The sequence below is a fragment of the Tympanuchus pallidicinctus genome, unplaced genomic scaffold (assembly GCF_026119805.1).
Source record: "Tympanuchus pallidicinctus isolate F22 unplaced genomic scaffold, pur_lepc_1.0 scaffold13, whole genome shotgun sequence".
In the NCBI taxonomy this organism is placed as follows: Eukaryota; Metazoa; Chordata; class Aves; order Galliformes; family Phasianidae; genus Tympanuchus; species Tympanuchus pallidicinctus.
In genome coordinates, this window is record NW_026294648.1 from 12,758,433 (window position 1) to 12,777,552 (window position 19,120).

A 19,120-nucleotide genomic window follows, 5' to 3' on the forward strand; every position below is an offset into this window, starting at 1 on the left:
GTGAGGCTCATTCAGTGTATAATCGTTACTTATACGTGAAATGGTGCTCATACAATTATTAATATTTGTCATTTTATTGACTAAGTAGAAATGAACTAATGCAAAAAAAAAATCCATTTTTATATTCAAATTAATGTATTTAACAGTGTTGAATTGGTATGCAATTTCTTGATTTTTTTTTTTAATAAAACTGTGATATCACTGAAGAACAGTTTGGGTTTTTTTAAATCTCTGTCACTCTTGCAATTTTAAAATTTTATTATTCTATTATTTATGATTGGCCCATGAATTTAATCACAATGTTTATTGAAGATATCTATGGAAACAGGAGATCTCATTAAGTGAAGTGGTCAAGGTTTTACAGCTGGTATCAACTTAGGTCACCAAGGGTTCTGGATCAACACTAATTAAGGAGATGTAATACAAACTAACTTGTTGTTTTACCTTGATTTAAACATTTATTGTTCAGTTCTTTGGGTTTTGCTGTCTGAACCACAATACAGAAATACAAGAGTAACACAGAAGAGTGACCTAGTTTCTGTGTTGAAAGTGGTTAACTGGGGCAGTACAAAGTTCAGTACGTCCATAGCAAATTTTTTTTTTTTTTTCCCACTACACTACTTCCAAAATTAAGCTTCAAAGTATCACATAGGGCCTGTTTTCCCATGGAACCTTTCTTTTCTTAAGAGGACAAATGATCAATTGAGTACAACTGCATTATGCTCATTTTATTACGTTGGCTTCCAAACAGATCCTCAGTAGGTGAAAGATTCAATGCAGTATTGAAGTGCTCAACATCTCCAGCTTACCAAGTAGATGTCTGTATTATATTATTCTTTGTACACAGCCATTTTCTGAGACTTGGAGGGCAGAAAGGTTAAAGAGCAGGAGAAAAGGTCAGTCCAGATAAGTAAAAGTCCATATTTCATAGAATTACTGTTTTACTTATCACTTTCCTTGAGATTTGACAGGCATACTAGTGATTAGGTTATCACCTTCAAATAGATTTATAGGCTCTAGGAAATTTTTATTCAACTTACCCTTGGGGATGTCTTGATATAATGTCTTTATGTTGGCAATTGTGATTTTTAAAGGTCTCACAGAATAATTAAAGAAGACATAAGCAGCGAAGAGAACATCTTTGGATTTACTATCCTGGTAGCAAATATTTAACACTATTTAAAATATAGGCTTGTTTGCTTTGCTGATTGATTTTGAAAGCAATGTTACTGTTCAAAAATAGTTTAAGACAGAGAATGAAAATCAATATTTCTACTTTGGTTAACTTTGGTATTTGGCTTTCGTCATTGGTGATCTTATCTGATGCAACATTAATTAACTTCAAGAGATTCTTTCCTATTAATTGGACAGGTAAGCACTGAAGCAACCACAGTAATGAATCTGAGCTTATCATATGCAGGGCACAATACAACCAGCAAGAATTTAAATAGGGAAATTTTCAATACCTCTTACACTTTCTTAGAACCAAACACAATTGAATCACTGTTTTGCAACTAAACATCATGAAGCCATGGATTTACTGAACAGCTGATTTTGCAAAATATTTTCAGTCTGTTATTGTTAGAACTTTGATGTTCATTATGAATTCTTACAAAAAGTGTTCTTGCCAAGTTTGCAACAAAAGACATTCCAATCTCTACAGAAAACAGTAGATAAGATACAATGCTATACAATGAAAACAATAGAATTGCTATTAGAAGCAGCTCTGAGAAGCTACAGTAAGACAACAGATAGGCAACCACCTGTTCAGCAGTAGGACTCTCTTTTGGAAAAATATATGGAGTGCTAGCTTATCAAACTGGCCTTCAGTGCTGTTTTTTCTTTTGCAAAATCAGCCAATAGGTGTATGAAATAACTGTCATAGTATATCACTGGTCAGTTATATCACTCTCATTTCAAAAGCAGAGATTTTCTTGCTTTCTAACTAAACACCCTACTAAGCCACTTTGAGACTAACCCATGTTTTTCCTTTTCAGTTTCACTGGGTCTATGTACAACACCAGTATTAAAATGAATGAGATCCTTTTGTACTTTGCTGTTAACGCTCATCAAATATTCACACAGTTAACACAGCCGTCTCAGTATTACAACAATTACTCAAAAGTAAGAAATGAACATGTCCTCACAGAAGGAAACTTTCTCAACTTACTGTTTCTTCAGTTTCAGAAGCAGATACGTGCTCATTTGGGGGAGATGAGCAAGGAATAGGGGAGGGAGAACTGTCACTGTTCCTTTCACCCATTTTAGACAAAAACATTGACCGTCAGCTAGTTTCTGACAATTGGCTGTTATTAAACTCCAACTCGCTAGGGCCAGCTGTGCCTAATTTGAGTCACTGGTGCAAAAATAACCAGTCAGCAGGAATTGAGGCAATTATGGGTAATTTTGCTGTAGTGCAGTCCTGCATGAGAATCTCAGGATTAACTTTAGGCTGGCATACCAAGGTGATTGAAAGAAGAATCAAAGGCTTCCATAAAATCATTGGTAGTCAAAATTAGTTTTTGTATGAGCTGATTTAGGAAGTTTGTAAGCTATATATATATATATATATATATGTATTTTTTTTTTTTACTTACAGGCAGATGGTTGAAATTATCTTAATGCCTGAATATGTATAGAGGTACTTATTAATATAAAATTTGTAAGGGGTTGTTTGTTGTACTGATAAACATCCAGTCCACCTGCTCATATGTTAATCTATAATTGTTTTTTCAGCCCAATCAATTTATGTATATATCTAGAAATTTCTATACCTTTCTTTCTATTTCTCTACCAGACTGAAAAGCAATACTCTTACTTTTAATTTTTACTTAATTTTTAGAAAATATTTACTTCTTTCTGGATGGAAAAACAAGTAATGCTCTCTTCATAAGAACATACATAAAGTACGTATAGTAAACTAATTCAGAGTAAGAAATGTTCTTAAATCAGCCTTAAGTTCTGTTTCTATGTAAAAAAGTAGAGTAAGTAGATAATACGATTTCAATTATCGGTTTTTTTCTTTTTTGAAAAAAAATTGTAAAACAAAACTGTAAACCTTAATACCACAAGATGCGGTTTATTTTATACTTTGAAAAAGAAAAAAACAATTTTGGATGTGCTATGTCACTTAAACAGCTTCCTTAAAAAAATATTTTTAAAAGTATGGTACAAGTAACAAAAATAACCAAGCAAATAAGTTTAAATTTGACAAAGTCCTGTCATTAATAGCAGAATCAGCCAGAAAAATATGAAAGAATTTTAGCTTTGTTTTTAAAGGTGACAGCTTACTGCCTTTGATTCATGTATCACTGTAGAAAATCTTTTTATAGAGAGAAAATAATAATCTCTTAATTACATGTGAGAATTACTACAACTTTCAGTCTTTGAAACTTTAAGGATATTATATTTGAGTGGCAAAAATATCAGGTATACTGACACTGTTTACTTAAGTCAGCTTCTGCTGTAAGAAAGCATAGGTTCCCTACCTCTAACAAGGTATAATTTAGGACATCAAGTCTCTGTTCAAGCTAATAAGTAGATCTGTGTCCCTTCAATTATTTATTCCTCTAGCAGACAATTCCATTAACCCCCTCCTGTGCAATAATTTGTTCTGCCACATGTTAGAAAAATTATTTTCCAGCTGCTCAGCAATACTGCTACAGTAAATTGAAAGTATTTTCTGGTAGACAGCTGATACTCAACAGAGAGGCAAACAGTGACATCTGATACATGGAGGGTAATGTGGTAATAAATAGCATAAGACAAATGTTAAGTTACTCCAGCATGATGTTTGCGGACTGACAGCAAGAAGAGATGTAAAGATACTTATGAATTATTCACTCACCTCAAGAAATAAATTAAGGCTTTTCTTACTCTATGGGTGAGAACTAAGAAAAGAACACGGACACCTGTTACATAGAAGTTAACTTTGTAGTAAATGATACAGTATAAAAATGATTAAGTTCATCCACCGTGATGTGGCAGACATAAAATGACAAAACATGTAAAATTGTGATAAATTATTCATTTAGCTTAGGTAAACAAGAACCCATTTCATTTTCTGTGCCCAAGAGGACTGTCTGGTGAGTGTGTGGGAAAAAAAGCAACAGCATTACAGCAGCTATTACTTTTGTACTTTATTCTGTAGGAGGCTATACAGCCAAGGAACCGGCACATTTAATGGAGTCATTTTAGCAATGCCACATCAAATGGTATTTCCATAGCAGTTACAATTTTTCTGAATGGGTATCCTTAGCATGTAACTCCAGATTGACAGCAATGAATAACAGCAGAAAGGAGTGTCCTCACCATGATTTGTTGGAAAATTCTATATTGAGCAAATAACTGCCATTCAGGGCTAATTGAGATGGGTGGAGCTGATGAGGTTATATTTTAGTATAGACCAGCTAGCACTGGTCACTAAGTAGTGGCACCCAGGGTTGCTCTGACTCAAGAGTGATTGCTTTCAACGTGTAAAATAATCCAATATGTATAGTGATCAATTATGCACTCACCTGAAATACTATACTCCTTGTTTTCTAATGAAGGATTCTAGAGAATTGTAAAATGAAAAGGAGTGGCACTTCAGTCTGATATAACAGGTGAGACTGGCAGTGAGGAGCAAAATAAAGGGATGATAAAAGGGTATAGCAACTGGAAAAGGAAAAATAAAAAAGACCAACTAGGAAAGCAAGTCTCTCAGGCATCCTATTTCTCACTTAGAATTGGATGGATGTTAGTAGCAATTCATGAACTTGTCTAATGTGTGGCCAAAACCCAAAAAGCTAAGAAGCAGACAAAAACAAGAACAAAAATCCACACTATGCATAAAGTCCTGTCTGACAACTCATTTGCAGGATATTTCTAGACAGAAGGGATATCAGCAACTGGTAAAGAAAGACCAGTTGGCTGAACCTTTCTTTTCTGACCCCTCTCCCTGCATTTTCTTTAGGGATCCAATTGTTCGTACCGTTTCTGCAAGTTAGTTTTCCAAATATTCAAAGAAAAAAGTATGTTTACAAATACTTTTATAACCTTGTTCTATGCATAGAAGATAGAAGGATATTTCTTATGAGCTATTTTACCTTAAAAGAAACTGTAGATCTACGAAATGCAGAAATCCAGGCAATGGAGAAGCTGATTTAATGCAGAGAAGAAAAGACACAGTCTGCTTTACAAATGCTAATGCATGTGACAGAAAACTATCAACCTCATTTCTCAATAGCAAATTTAAATTTCCAAGCTTAAATGGTTTACCAAAAATTACACAATAAGTCACTGCTGAATTCTGAAAGTAATCCCAAACCTAATCCTCAGACCACAGAGAGTCCCTGAGGAATTACTTATGGATGTATTTTTCACTGAAATTGTGCTTTCCCTTGTTTCCATTGTATTTAATAGAAACCATGGCTCAACACCCTTTAAATTTATTACATCATATTTCATAAGCAGTGGGCAGAGATGAGCAGACACTGAAGCTGATTCCTTAGTAATCCTAGGCCAGTCGCCTTGATGCAAATCTTAATTAACTTGAGGAAGTGTATAACAAAAGTATTTTTAAGACTGTTTACCTGCTTATTGTTTGTATTAGCAGCAAATAAAGCCATAATTTTCTTAACCTTAAAATAAATTCTGGCTGCCAAAAGGAAATTTTATGTATCCCAGTCTGATTATACTTGTGCCATAATGAAGCTTTAAAGAATAATGAAGCTGCAGCTGAAGAAGATTCAGCATATTCACATCACTGGATTCAGCAGAAAAAAGTCATTTTATTCCAGAATTCAGAATGTTGCTGGTCAACAAAAAAGTAGGGGAAAGTACTCTGGCAGTATTGAAAGACATGAAATATCACTTATATATTTACCTCTCAAACTGAAAGTGACAGTCAAGTCCTTCAGACAAGAAGGACTTGTCAAGGACATTGGACTGGAAAGTGTTTCTGCATATTGGGTAACTAGGGTAGACAAAACTGAGTCTGGAAAATCACATCCTGCTAGGTGAAGAGAATGAATGATACGCAAAGGTTGGGAAATGTAGCATGTATAAGGCAGGCAATTGGAATTACACACACAATTTAACTATTCTTTTTAAAGGAGATACCTGAAATATAACAGCAAGTGTTCTCTCTATTCCAGTGTTGGTTGATATGGCAGTAATAAGCTCTGCGAGATACATCACTGGCCTGTGCAGCAAAGACTGAGCAGTACATTGAAATGCCCCAAAATGCACAATAAAAGTGGAACACCAAAATGAGGAAAAATAAATGAAAGAATTCCACCATGCAAGAAGAGACAGATGAAAGTGTCAGAGCTGCAAAAAATCAGCTTCTAAACCTTGCCTGTAAATTATGATTTAGCTCTCTTATTTAGTCACACTGATTAGTGGACGATACACAACCCATTGTGCGTTTGTTTGTTTCAGCTTCTGAGAAAATTGAATGTAAATGGAGCATTGTTACAGAAGAAAAAAAGGATTTCTCATAGTCACAACAGCTGAACACTATTGTAAAACAGAAAATGTCTTTATTGTACAGTTAACATATCATGCTAAGTAACTTCTTTATTTAACTTTCTCTGCAGGTGGTCATTTTCCTAATGGGAAGTGTGGTATCTTCAATAATTCCCTAGCAGACAGAATTGTTTGAATTCTGAATTTTAAAAATTGATCCAACTTACAAATATGCTAATACAGCAGTTAATTAAGTCAATGAAGTGATGTAAAAATACAAAATTCCATGTCAGAATGAATAGAAAAGTTGTCATTTTTATATAGCATTTTATTTGTAATACTATCTGTTTGTCTTGGCAGTAAACAATATTCGGAAGAGTAGCTGGACTAGAAAGAGTAACAAAATAATGAATAAAAAAAGATAAGCCCTATAAGTGGCACTTATGAAACTTCAGTTCATGATAAGAATACTAATGGAAAGCTCGAAGTATTTCTTTTCCTGTCACTTAAAAAAAAAAAAAAGTGAATTAGAAGAAGAGTACAGAAAGATGATTGATGGAGGATGGTGGTATTATGAGCAATATTCTGAAAATGTCTCAACAGAAAGAAAGCCTATAAATTTGAATTCACACATCCCTGCCTTTCACAGCTCACAGTTCCAAAGAGCAATGTCTTCTATATGACCTTCCGCTGTCGTGCCTGCTTTATGCATTGTCTCTGTGTCAATGCAGACACTTATACCAGCTTTTATAGCAAATTGATAAGGAGGGCAAACAAGGGACCTGAAAAAGGTTACCCCAAACTATCAAATGAACTATCTCTCTAGAACCTAGTCAGCAGCTAACAAATTAAATACTTGTTCAAACTCAGTCAGTCACATTATAAAAAGAGTTGATCTTTTGCTACTGATGCTGTAGAGAAATGCAGGTTGGGATTTTTTTGTCTTCCCTTAGATCTTCATATCCTAGATATATTTTGGTCAAGTCTATATAACTGAGGTTAGGAAAAATTCAGGTGTGCTCAGATAGCTGGTATCAAGGTATATGACTTGGCAAGTTAGCTAAGGCTCAAAAGAGTTCTTTGGGAAAAGGAACTTGATAATCAGTGAAACCTTGAAAACATTTTAATTTTCCATTCGATCTGATAATGGTATCTAATATACTTAGAGAAATGTCTTACAGTTGTTAGTTGAGGTCCAAATGGATACAAGATCTATATGTCAGCAACTTTAGAATGGAAGGATTCCAGCAACATAGATAGATGATAATTGGCATTTGATTTCTCATCAAGTATTATGATTAAATTCCTAATTGGGAAGTCAGCGTTTATGTGAGTGTTTTCACAGAATTGTCTCACTTATGAGACTAGTGATGGAAAACAGCAAGAGAGAGAAGTTATTTCTACAATTACATATGCAGGACCATCCAAGGAAAATGACTATGCCTAGTTCAAAACATAAATTCATAAGCGGTAACCTGGAGATAACTGGATGATAAAATTTAAATAGTGAATGAAGGACAGTTTGAAAAAACAGTCTTTCGTGGTAATTTTTTCATAAGAACTTCTAGTTCTCTGACAGTTGGTATATTAACACTTTTTAACTGTGTCATGTAGTAAAAATTTTTAAGACATTCTATAAAGGTTACCTTTCAAGATAGTATGTATTCTGAATTGTGCTATCTAGTACATTTATAATGCACCATGAAGTCCATTTGCTTCTAATTTTAAATGAAGTCTTGGTGTAGTAATAAATTAAATCTGAACTTGCTTTTAATTACCTGCGTAGTTTGTCATATTAAATTGGGTTACCTTTCATCACAGTACTTGTATGGCACAAAATGAATATAAACTGGCATAACATGTAATATACTTAAAATAGCTTGCTATTTTATTTTATTGAATGTGAATGAAGTACTGGAACAAACTTTCCCCTATGATGGCAGTTTTAACCTTAATTATTGCTCCTACTGTTAACAATCTTCTTCTAGTATGAAAGAAATTTCTAATCTAAGAAAGAGCTTTTCAAGAGTGCTCACTGCAATCAACATTTTCTGATTTCTGATCTCATTTAAATAGACAAAATAAGGAGAAGAATTATGCTTTCTAAATACTGGTTTAAATATCAAAAAATTCTCGCTGAAATGGGACTGAATGAGATATATCAGGACAATGCATTTACATACAAACAATCCACATCTTCTGAATTTGAAGTAGAATCTACAGAGCAAGAATTGCAAAGCCCTCATATTTAGCAGTACAAATAGATTAAGTCTTGAAGTGTTTAGTAGACTGACTGTGCAAACTTGATACATGCTGTCTTAACAAGAATAACAAAAAACTCATATGCCAGTGGGAAATAATAACATTTGCCTGAAATTTATTCTTATCATTCTCCAAAACAAACATATCATGCAACGACCTGTCAACAGAGGAGTCTGAAAAGTATTCTGCACAGATAGAACTGGATAGTAGTAAAAAATATTAATTAGCAGTAATTCTGAAAATCTGAAAGCATGAATACTAAGTAGATACTAAATACTAAATACATTTCTTATGTAACCAGCAGTGGAAACTACTGACAATTCTGCTCAGTATATTTCAGTAACTGAAGACATGTTTACCAGCCTCATCACTGTGACATATGGACACACTGAGGTCCAGTTCCATTCCATGCAATCATTCATGCATCAGTTTCCAACATTAAATTCCATCTCTGCCTACAGTTATACAATGCCTCATTTCTTATGTGATCTTTTCTTCTGAGACACTAAGTGCTATATTCCTGCTAAATATCTAAAAATCTTTGATGGACAACTATCCAATGAATTTGGAGTTATTGTGCATGTAGTCATCTAGAAGAAGCCGCATTGAAAAGTACACTTTGTCAGTTTTTTGCTGTCATTAAATTGGAACTCATCCTCTTTCAAAATCTGAAAGGCATATTCCCACCTGAGCAGAAATATAAACTAATTATGATTCTTCTTTGCACAGTCCCAAGGAAAAAAAAAAAAAGAGACATTAATAAAACATGAAATATCATGAATTAGAGGTAGTAAAATATTTAAACTTACTTCTAGTTGTTCTGTACCCATGACACCCAGTCCATACTAGAAGAATACAAGCAAACCAATTAGCTTAATGTCTTTTTTTTTCCTTTTTAAATGCAGTGAGTTTTTCAGAGGACACATTATACTCATCTCACAATGGAATTTGTATGCTCCCAAATTGTATTGAGCCAATATTTATTAAATGGATATAATAGAGTAGAATGGTAGAAAATTCTTAAGATGCCATTATAAAATGTGTCTTAGCCTTCTGCCTGACCATGGTTTAACTGGGAGTAAGGTTTTGGAGCCTTTAGACAGCTTTTTGACAGCAATAGTAAAGACTGAAATGTAATTAATTGTAAGGTAAAGCCTGCAACATTTGCAAATAGGATTATATGATTTAATTCATAATGATGTAGAGGCCAGGACACCCAACCAAGATTTCTTCTATTTCTAGTCCTAACATTTAGTATGATTAATGCTGCAGAATGTTAAATAGACTTTATATAATTGGAGAAGTATGATTAGCCAAGATAATTTTTACTGAAATCACATTTCATACCTTTGCTCGTGAATAGTCCACGTTCTAACTTTAATTTGAATGCAGACAATTCTAACACGTTTCGTACTACATATTTTTAATCTTCTTTCCCTTACCTCAATGAATATGATTTTTGTATTTCTTCTCTGGCTGCATGGTGAACTCATTTATACCCTGTCTCAGTTTCCTATCTGATTAGTTCTGTTCCCCACAGATTTAGTTCTACTGAACCATGATGGTACCACACAGACAGCAGAATGAAGTATAAAATTCATACATAATCATGTAAGTAGAGATAGAATACCTGCAACTACTATTCACTTCAAAGAAGCTGCCATTGTTTAATGCCTTTAAATGTTGTACTGCTGTTTATATTCAGTGGAATACATTATCCCAGCATATAGCTCTGGATAATTATCAGTGAATGAATACACACTGTAAATATCAAAATTGGCACAGAAAGAAATACCTTCTTTGCACTCCACTCTTGTCTCCAAAATAATTATGTAATATTTAGGGGAAAAAAAGTCTGAAAAGACCATTGAATGAAATCCTTTCCATATCTCCAAGCTTAACAAGAGTAACACTGAAAGAATATATACAAAGCTGGGATGAAAATCCTGAGGAAAAGAAGATTGAATTTCCATCAAGAATACCAAAGATTTTAGTACTATCAGCAGACTCAGATAAAACTCTATACATAAGCACTTCTCTGTCTTGCAATAGCATATAATAGAAAAAGGAGCACCAGATTTCATTATAATCGTCAGTTCTATTTAGATAGGCATATAGTGCTACTGTTCCCTCACATTAAGCATTTTCTGCAATTTATAAGGCCATTCGGAAATGTGAGCAAGCTGGCAGTTTATTACCATCTGCATTTCACATAGCAGAGATGTTGCAAGTAATTTCCATCTACAATTAAAAAGGAGTGTTAGCACTATCTCCCACTATAAATAATTACATGATCTAGTAAGTAGGTTGGATACAAAATGGGGATTAGGTCTCGAGATGAGACCTATCTTGATGCTAGCTAGCAATGTACTCAGAATTTCCTACATTATCTAGTAATCCTAACACAAGCACCAAAACTACTGTTAAGACACTACCCCATTATTCCTATTGCTCCAAATTAGTTCTCAATGAGAAATAACTCAATTTTATAAGGCTTTTTTATTTATTTTTATTTTTATTTTTATTTTTTTTATATTGGGTACAGCACTTTCCAGCAACATATCTCCATGGGATTTGCTAATTGTTGTCAGTTAATCTAGCATTACCATTGGTAGGCCTTAATTAAGAAAAGTTAATACAGTTTATAGGGTTATAATAGACAGTCAGAATAGCAGACATCATGGATTAAACTAGCTTGAGTCACCAGCTCACTTGGCTTGAGTCTGAATCTGTGGACAGTTAAGAAGTCAATATGCTAAACTAATCTTATTCAGTGAAAATTTTGAAGCAATTTAAAGCATGAATGTATCTTCCTCACTAGATGGAGACCTATTCCATTTCTCAGCCTTCTATCTTTAACCTATTTGTTAGCAAAATTAGAAACCACTGAGTGAAAATTCAATCAAGTGATTGGAAGAGTCCTTCATATGGATCAGAGGTATTATAGAGACAGTTTCTCTAAGATGTATGAAGTCCCTGGAAGTGGCTTACAGTTGTGACATTTCCCATGTTGCCTGCTAAAGATCCGATCACACTAGTAGTAGGTCAGAAGTATACCATTTCACTTTGTGAGAATTGACCTCTAAGCAATTAAAGTAGAGCTGCTGGAACAACCAGTGTGTTAAGAAGAAACAAAAGAGGTTAAATATTTGATGGAGTGGTGTCAGAGTGTCCCATTAGTATTTTGCCCTTGCTTCATAGCTTTTCTGAGAAAACTTGTAAGCTCAGCAGCACTGCTTCAATTACAATATATGAATACATTAAAAGCACTCTATTAAGTTGTGAACAGAAAATCTGCATGAAACTGGGGGTAGAAGTGCAAAGTGCAAGAGAAGTTTTAAACATTTACAATTTGATCATTCAAGAATTCTGAATAAATATAACATATATATAAATATAGATAATGTAATTCAGTAGTTGCTCAGTTTGCATAATGCAAGGTAATAAAGTAATTAATAATGTAATTAATAATCTAATCTAAGAATTGAACTCCCTTAACTTTTTTATATTATTCATCTATATGGTTACTCAATGTCTTATCAACTGCTAACTTTTAAATCTAAGTTCCATTGCACAAGCATGCATTAGTGAGACTGGAAGAGTTGCTGCTGCTGAAACACATTAATACAGTCAAAGTCAGTTTTACAGCAAGCTGGGTGTCCTTATTCTGCTGACAGATGCGACCCTGCAGGTACTTGTTCAGTTGAATAGTAAAAATCTTTCAAGCTGTGGTTTCTGATATCATATTTATAGTTCATTATCAGTTCTACTGTTAAACATCATTATACAATGGGAGGCAACAAAGATAACTTCGTCAGCTTTCATTCCTGGGCCAGAATGTGGTCATTCTGTTCTCCACAAGGCTTTTGGGACCTAGCCAAAACTAACAGTGCAATCTATTATTGTATGCCATTCTTTAGACAAAATGTTATAGATTCAGGTTCATGCCTACAGTTCTCACAAAACATTTTGAAAGCAGATGGGTATAACCAATGCTTTCTGCATAGCGTATTCCCAATTACACAACATAACTGCAATATACCTTCTGTCAACAGAAATAGGATGTTGTGCTGAAATCTACTTGACCAGCCAGTCCTGGTCATACTGTAATGGTCATTCATATGACAATCTCCTATCACTGCCACCCTACCTTTATCAAATAGTCCCTCCAGAGATATTGTATGAATTCAGGCAAACTCCTTTATAGACTATAGAGTAAGCAGAATTCTTGTTATCTTCTTTGAACTACATGCCATCTCATTTTGAAGTGAGGCCAATAATCAGTATACTAGCTGCTTACCTAAAGGTCACTGAGTAAGCAGCTTAATTTCTTTTCAGTAACACTGCAAAGTTTGACACTAGTATATTTGACATTATTTTTAAAAAATAATAAAATACTAATAACTCTTTAGACTTTTCAAATAGTATTGAAATATTTGTGGCAAAACCAGAATAATTTACCATGTGATCGACTGTTCTGTTGATTAGCTAACTTACTTTGAGTATCTATTTTCTTCAGCACAGGGAACATGAGACTGACCCAAGTTAGAAATCTCTTTCTGTAACTCAATAATTTGGATTCTTTTGAGCTTATACCTTATAGAATTATACTCTCACTTTACCAATTTACACTGAAAAACAGACGCACAAGAAAATCATCTGTACATGGCTTTGAAGTCACTTAGATACTTCTATTTCTACTTGAAGGCCTCAACAAATTTTTCTTTAAAAAGAACTAGGTAGTCTTTTTCCCGATGACATAAAAAATATCTCCTCTTTTTCAGTTTTCTCCTTATTTTTTCACAGGAGGATAAAGATATCCCAAAACATGATGCATGAAAGAAGGTCAAGAAAACCCACATCACAGTCAAAAATCTATATGATTTTGCTGGGAATAATGGACCCAATCCACTAAATAGCTTTTGAGAAGCAGCCAGAGATCAAGAAACTGCCCTCTTTTCAACACACACAAACAAAAGCAATATTTTCACAACTGGGAAGTAGGTAATTTGTAATTTTTTTCTATGCTTCTTTCCATATGCTTCTGTGCTTCCTCTCTAGAGACAAGTCTGAAGCTGAGAGTTGGTATAAAACAATACATGAAACGTTATGAAAAAGAATCAACTCCTTGTCAACATCAATAGAATGAACACTTTTTCAGACCAATAGAAATGATATTTGTGTAGGATGCTGTGTTGTTTTAGATACCTTAGGGCTTGATTGTGCAGCTAATTGGATTCAAGGGAATGCCACAAAGTATAGGTGGTATCTGTTAATAACAACTGTTACTAAAAGTAGGGAAATATTTTAAAAGTTAAAATACAGACTAGATATTTCAGGAATGTTTATTTTTCTACAGAGAATGAAGCTACTTATGAACATTTATACCTCTGTAGCAGATGTCATATCATTTCTGCAAGTATCTATCTGATTAAAATTGTTTGCCAATAACAGATTCCTCTCAGGCACAGATTAAAATAATTTTTCATAGCTAATTCCAAGGACTAAAAATTTACACTGCCTTGGCTAGAATGCCCTCCATGGTTTCTAATACTAACAGGTAGACAGTTACAAATAGGACACTGGGAACTGAACATTAGAGGACACAAATATTCTGGATGTCTTCTGAGAGCCAGTTCCTTTAGAGAGCCCACTACCTGTGGATAATTCATGAGTGCTCATTCCAGCTATTGCTGATTTAAAATATTAAGACAGCTCACTAGCCTCAAAAGAAAACCTCATAGGTTTGAAAGATAGGAAAAGGCAGAAAGAACAAGCTTTCTGAGCACACCAGATAAAAAATTTATAATTTTAATATCTTCGTATTTCCATATTCTATTATATGCTCATCAGAAGCTAAAACATAGAATAGCAGTTACTTTATTTCTTTTCTGCCTGCAGGTATACACCAAGGCATCAAGCTGATAGGTTGGTTCATATAACAACAGCTACTCTTATCGCTCCAGATAATTTATTTATACGGGAGTCTTTTGTTTTCCCAGGACGATGTTGATTCAGTATGACTGCCTTTTCAGTTTCTAAAGATGTATAATTGCTATACGGGTACATAAATTGATAGAACTTAATTCCTTATCTGCATTCAAATGTGGTATACAAGAAGGCTTCTCAGTGACAAATTCTAGGAAACAAATAGCACACCATCACATTTTCAACTCAATGAAATATTTCCTCAATTTTTAAGGTCTGAACTTTTGCTCAGCTTTAGTTTTTTCACTTTCACATTAACTAGCTTATACACAAGTACCCGGAAGTCCTTCACAAGATATGAATGCTGTTCATTTGTCTTTGTTCCTGGAGAATAAGCATCTAAGCTGTATTTGGAACTTGAGTTTACAGATATACAAAGACACATCAGTTCTATGCATAAGAGATAAAGTGTGCCTCAGTCATAATATGGTACACAATAATACATGGGCTCATGTTTAATGTTACATTGGTACACCAGGCCATGAAATGGCAGAAATGAGGGTATTATCTACAGAATGTGTCCTACTGCAGGGCACAGAAGAATTTTCTTGCATGTACATGATCATTATCAGATACAAGTTAAAACCCTGTGTGATTGCTGGCAGAATTCAGGTGCTGCAAAACAAGCTAGAAGTACTGTTTGTGAGGGTGGATAGTGACAGGACAAGGGGGAATGGTCTTAAACTGAGACATGAGAGGTTTAGGTTAGATTAGGAGGAAGTTTTTCACACGGAGGGTGGTGATGCATTGGAACAGGTTGCCCAAGGAGGTTGTGGATGCCCCATCCCTGGAGGCATTCAAGGCCAGGCTGGATGTGGCTCTGGGCAGCTTGGTCTGGTGACTGGCAACCCTGCAAAATAGTAGGAGGTTGAAACTAGATGATCATTGTGGCCCTTTTCAACCCAGGCCATTGTATGATTCTATGATACTGGAGACAACAGGGCCACCTACATCCAGGTAAAGTCTGGGAGATGAGGTTCATCAAGCACAATCACCTTGATACAGGGGACTATCCTGTATAAGATCTTTACTGATGATCTAGATAAGTATTGAGACTCATAACTGACCTTCTAGGAACACAGTGTTTTGCTTACAGCTAGAAGGGAAAGACAATAGTATTTCTTCTGAGAACCACTAATTGATGAGAGTTATTCAAGTTATACAATTCAAGTTAATGAGCCTGAAAGTAAACCAAAACAAACAAAAAGGGCTGTACGTCTGAATGCATAATTACATTCAGAAGAGTTAGCATAAACTTTCTTATAGAAATCATGAGCTTCAAACTCTATGATTCAGTGGAATTCTGAAAATATGTCAAAAGTAATTTAGGGTTTTGGAAGGATCCTAAGCTGCTAGGATTAGTAGCTTCTAAGGTGGTAAATGTTCACACCTCTATGTAGACTAAACCCTATGCATTTGTTAGAGCACATTTTTGGACCAGAAGTTGAGTGGTACAATTAGAGCTTTGGTTTGTGCCCAAATGAGTTGGCAAGACTCAAGTGAATGAAACTTCACAGATTTACACACATCCTGAAAACACTGGAAGCATGTTCATTATTGTACTCCAGGAGATAATTATAGCACTGAAATATTTCCACAAAAAAAAAAAAAAAAAAAAAAAAAAAAAAAAAAAAAAAAAAAAAAAAAAAATTAAAATCTGATGATGAAGACAGAAATTGCTCAGAGAATTAAAGTCATAGCAAACAACAGCTATAAAGATGAAACCTTGCTAGCCCTGCAAAGATGTTATGCTTATTTGAAGTGACGATTTCCTTGTATAATTTCAAAATATTTTATTTTGAAAAGAGATTTTATTCACTCTAGCATACAAGAAACATTGACTTAACCGAGAACAGTACTAGTTAGCTCTACAGTAATTAGCAGTGTCATTTAGAAGTGCTTAAACACATGATGTTCTCACCAGAGATTACTCCCAATAGATGAAGAGTGCAGTCTTTTAGGCAGCAAGAAACTTCAAAACCTGTCAATAAAGGAATTTGAAATGAATATGCCAGGAGGGGCAAAAAAATATCCCCAAGATTTGCTGAACTGTTGAGAATGTATGAAAGTTATGAAAAAGAGAACTCGTAGAGCAGTGTGGTAAAATAAAGAATAATGGTTTTAATTTCTTATAGAATTATTTATTCTTAAAATTTGAGTTTAGCTATATGAAATAATCTACATCTATAGCAACCAGCCAACTAACCTGAATAACATTTTCTCTGAATTTCAAACACAGACAATCAGAGTCTCCATCTAAAGACAACTGTAAAATCCATCTGTTCTGATGAGCAGAAATAAATAAATAAAAACCTAGCATTTTTTACATTCCAAGCATGTCTGTTAACTTGCTCTATTAACACTGCTCGGATAGAAACAGCATATAGAATACATAGGAGCTAATACTGGAGAAGCTAAACAAAAGCTGTAATCAGATTTTAAAACAGACAATATAAAGCATTGTAATTAACTAGGTTGGAATAAAGTGGTCTTTATTAGTGCAAATGAGCTCATCTGCTATAAGAATGAATATTTCACGATCTAATGCAGAATGTATTGACATCAGCCAAACATTTACATTTCTTCCATGGACAGATTGTTATTGACCTTGTGATGTGACATATCTACTGTCACTAAGCTACAAAATGGGAATCTCGTCCTGCCTCTCCTCTTTTATACACAGAAAGCAACTAATTTGTCAGCACGCCAGCTTTAACTAGCTGAGATGAAGGTAAGCTAATTTAATAGGAACTGTTCAATATCTTCGACCCACCTGACACTGTCAGTTAAGGCAGCTCCACATTGCAGTGTCTTTCATTATTTCCAGCTCTTTCTTCAGACTACTTGAACAGCAAGTCAAATAATATGCTTAGGAGTCAATAGGACTGACTTTTTCTCAAGGACATTCTTTTGATGCCAGGAACTGTCAAGTGGGAAAACACGTAGCGTGAAGGTGAGAGGACACTAATTAAATATACATAGCTCTGGCCAAAGAAGAATGAGGCACAGCTTGCTATCTGAAAACTCAGTTGCCTGCTTGACTGAGGTCACAGCTGTTGACTTGTACAAGTTCTTAAGTTGCGTTCTCAGTATGAGACACTTTAACACTCTTAAATACTAGACAAAGGCTATCTTCAAGGATTCCACGTGCAGTTATATGTGCTTTTGTAGTCTACAGACAGACATAACAGATTCCTTACTCCATCTACCATATATAATTAATTTATCTCTTTTATCTATTAGATTTTGAGGTATGGTAATATTTCATGAAGCTAGTGAAGAATTTATGCTTGTTATAGCACAGCACTGGCTTATTTTAATGTGTAATTTATAGCACAACATCTCTCCAGATTAAATTGGCTACAGCAAGGAGCAATGAACGAGTGATTTTTTTACGTACATGTATTTGAACGACCTCACAAAGGTGAGTGTGCATCTGTTTTTTTCCACACTCCTAGCCACTCTCATTTAAAATCTTATCTAAATTCCAACTCTAAGTTGGAACATGTATTCATATTATCAATGCAACTTTTCTTATGAGTGCTGTTGGACATAGCAGTGCAACTGAAGTGGTTTGCAGAGCTCCCTGACCAGACCTTGTAGTCTTACATCAGCATGGCTCAGTGCAGCGCTGTGCCTGTGTGCCAGTGAGCATCCCATTCACACAGTACCATAAATGAGCTCATTTGCAGAGTCAGAGTTTATTAGGACTTAATGGTTTGAGCACTCTGCCCTCTGAGCACAGCTGTACTGCAGTGGACTAATATCTCAGCACCTGCTCCACAGGGCTTTGAAGTACCTCTGCTACTCTAGTGGTCACTTTGACCATGGTGCAGACATGTCCTTGGAGCTGAACTAATAATACATTCATCTTTCAACAAATATAGAATTGAAATATTTCTTATATATCAATAAGACAAAACATACAAGTAGCAAAACTGGTATTTGACTGTACTTGTAAGTCCACATCAAAAAAGTTGTCAGAGAACTATATTTTTGAACTGAAAGATGTTTACATGTAGGTGTCTCCTATCTTTCCAAATACCACTCTAACCTTCAGAGTTTTATGTGGCACATGCAACATGGAAGCCTTTTCCAGACATCTAAGTAGCAGTGTACCTACAAGTGCAGCTGGGTTTTTGCTCACATATTTGTACAGGAAGAGAAGGTCTTGTAAGGCAGTTTCCACGTCATAAGGACTATTTTTCCCTATGGATTCAAGGGTAATCAAAACCCGTATTATCTGCATATGGACAGATGAGGAAGTGCTCAAAACTGGGCTTGTATGACTGAAAAATTATGCAAATTATCACATTTAATAGTTGCATGATTTCCCACCAACAAGTAAACATTTCAAAGTCCAACATTTACTATTCCTATTATGTAAATACAACGGTGTATCAATTCACTCTTTATTGTT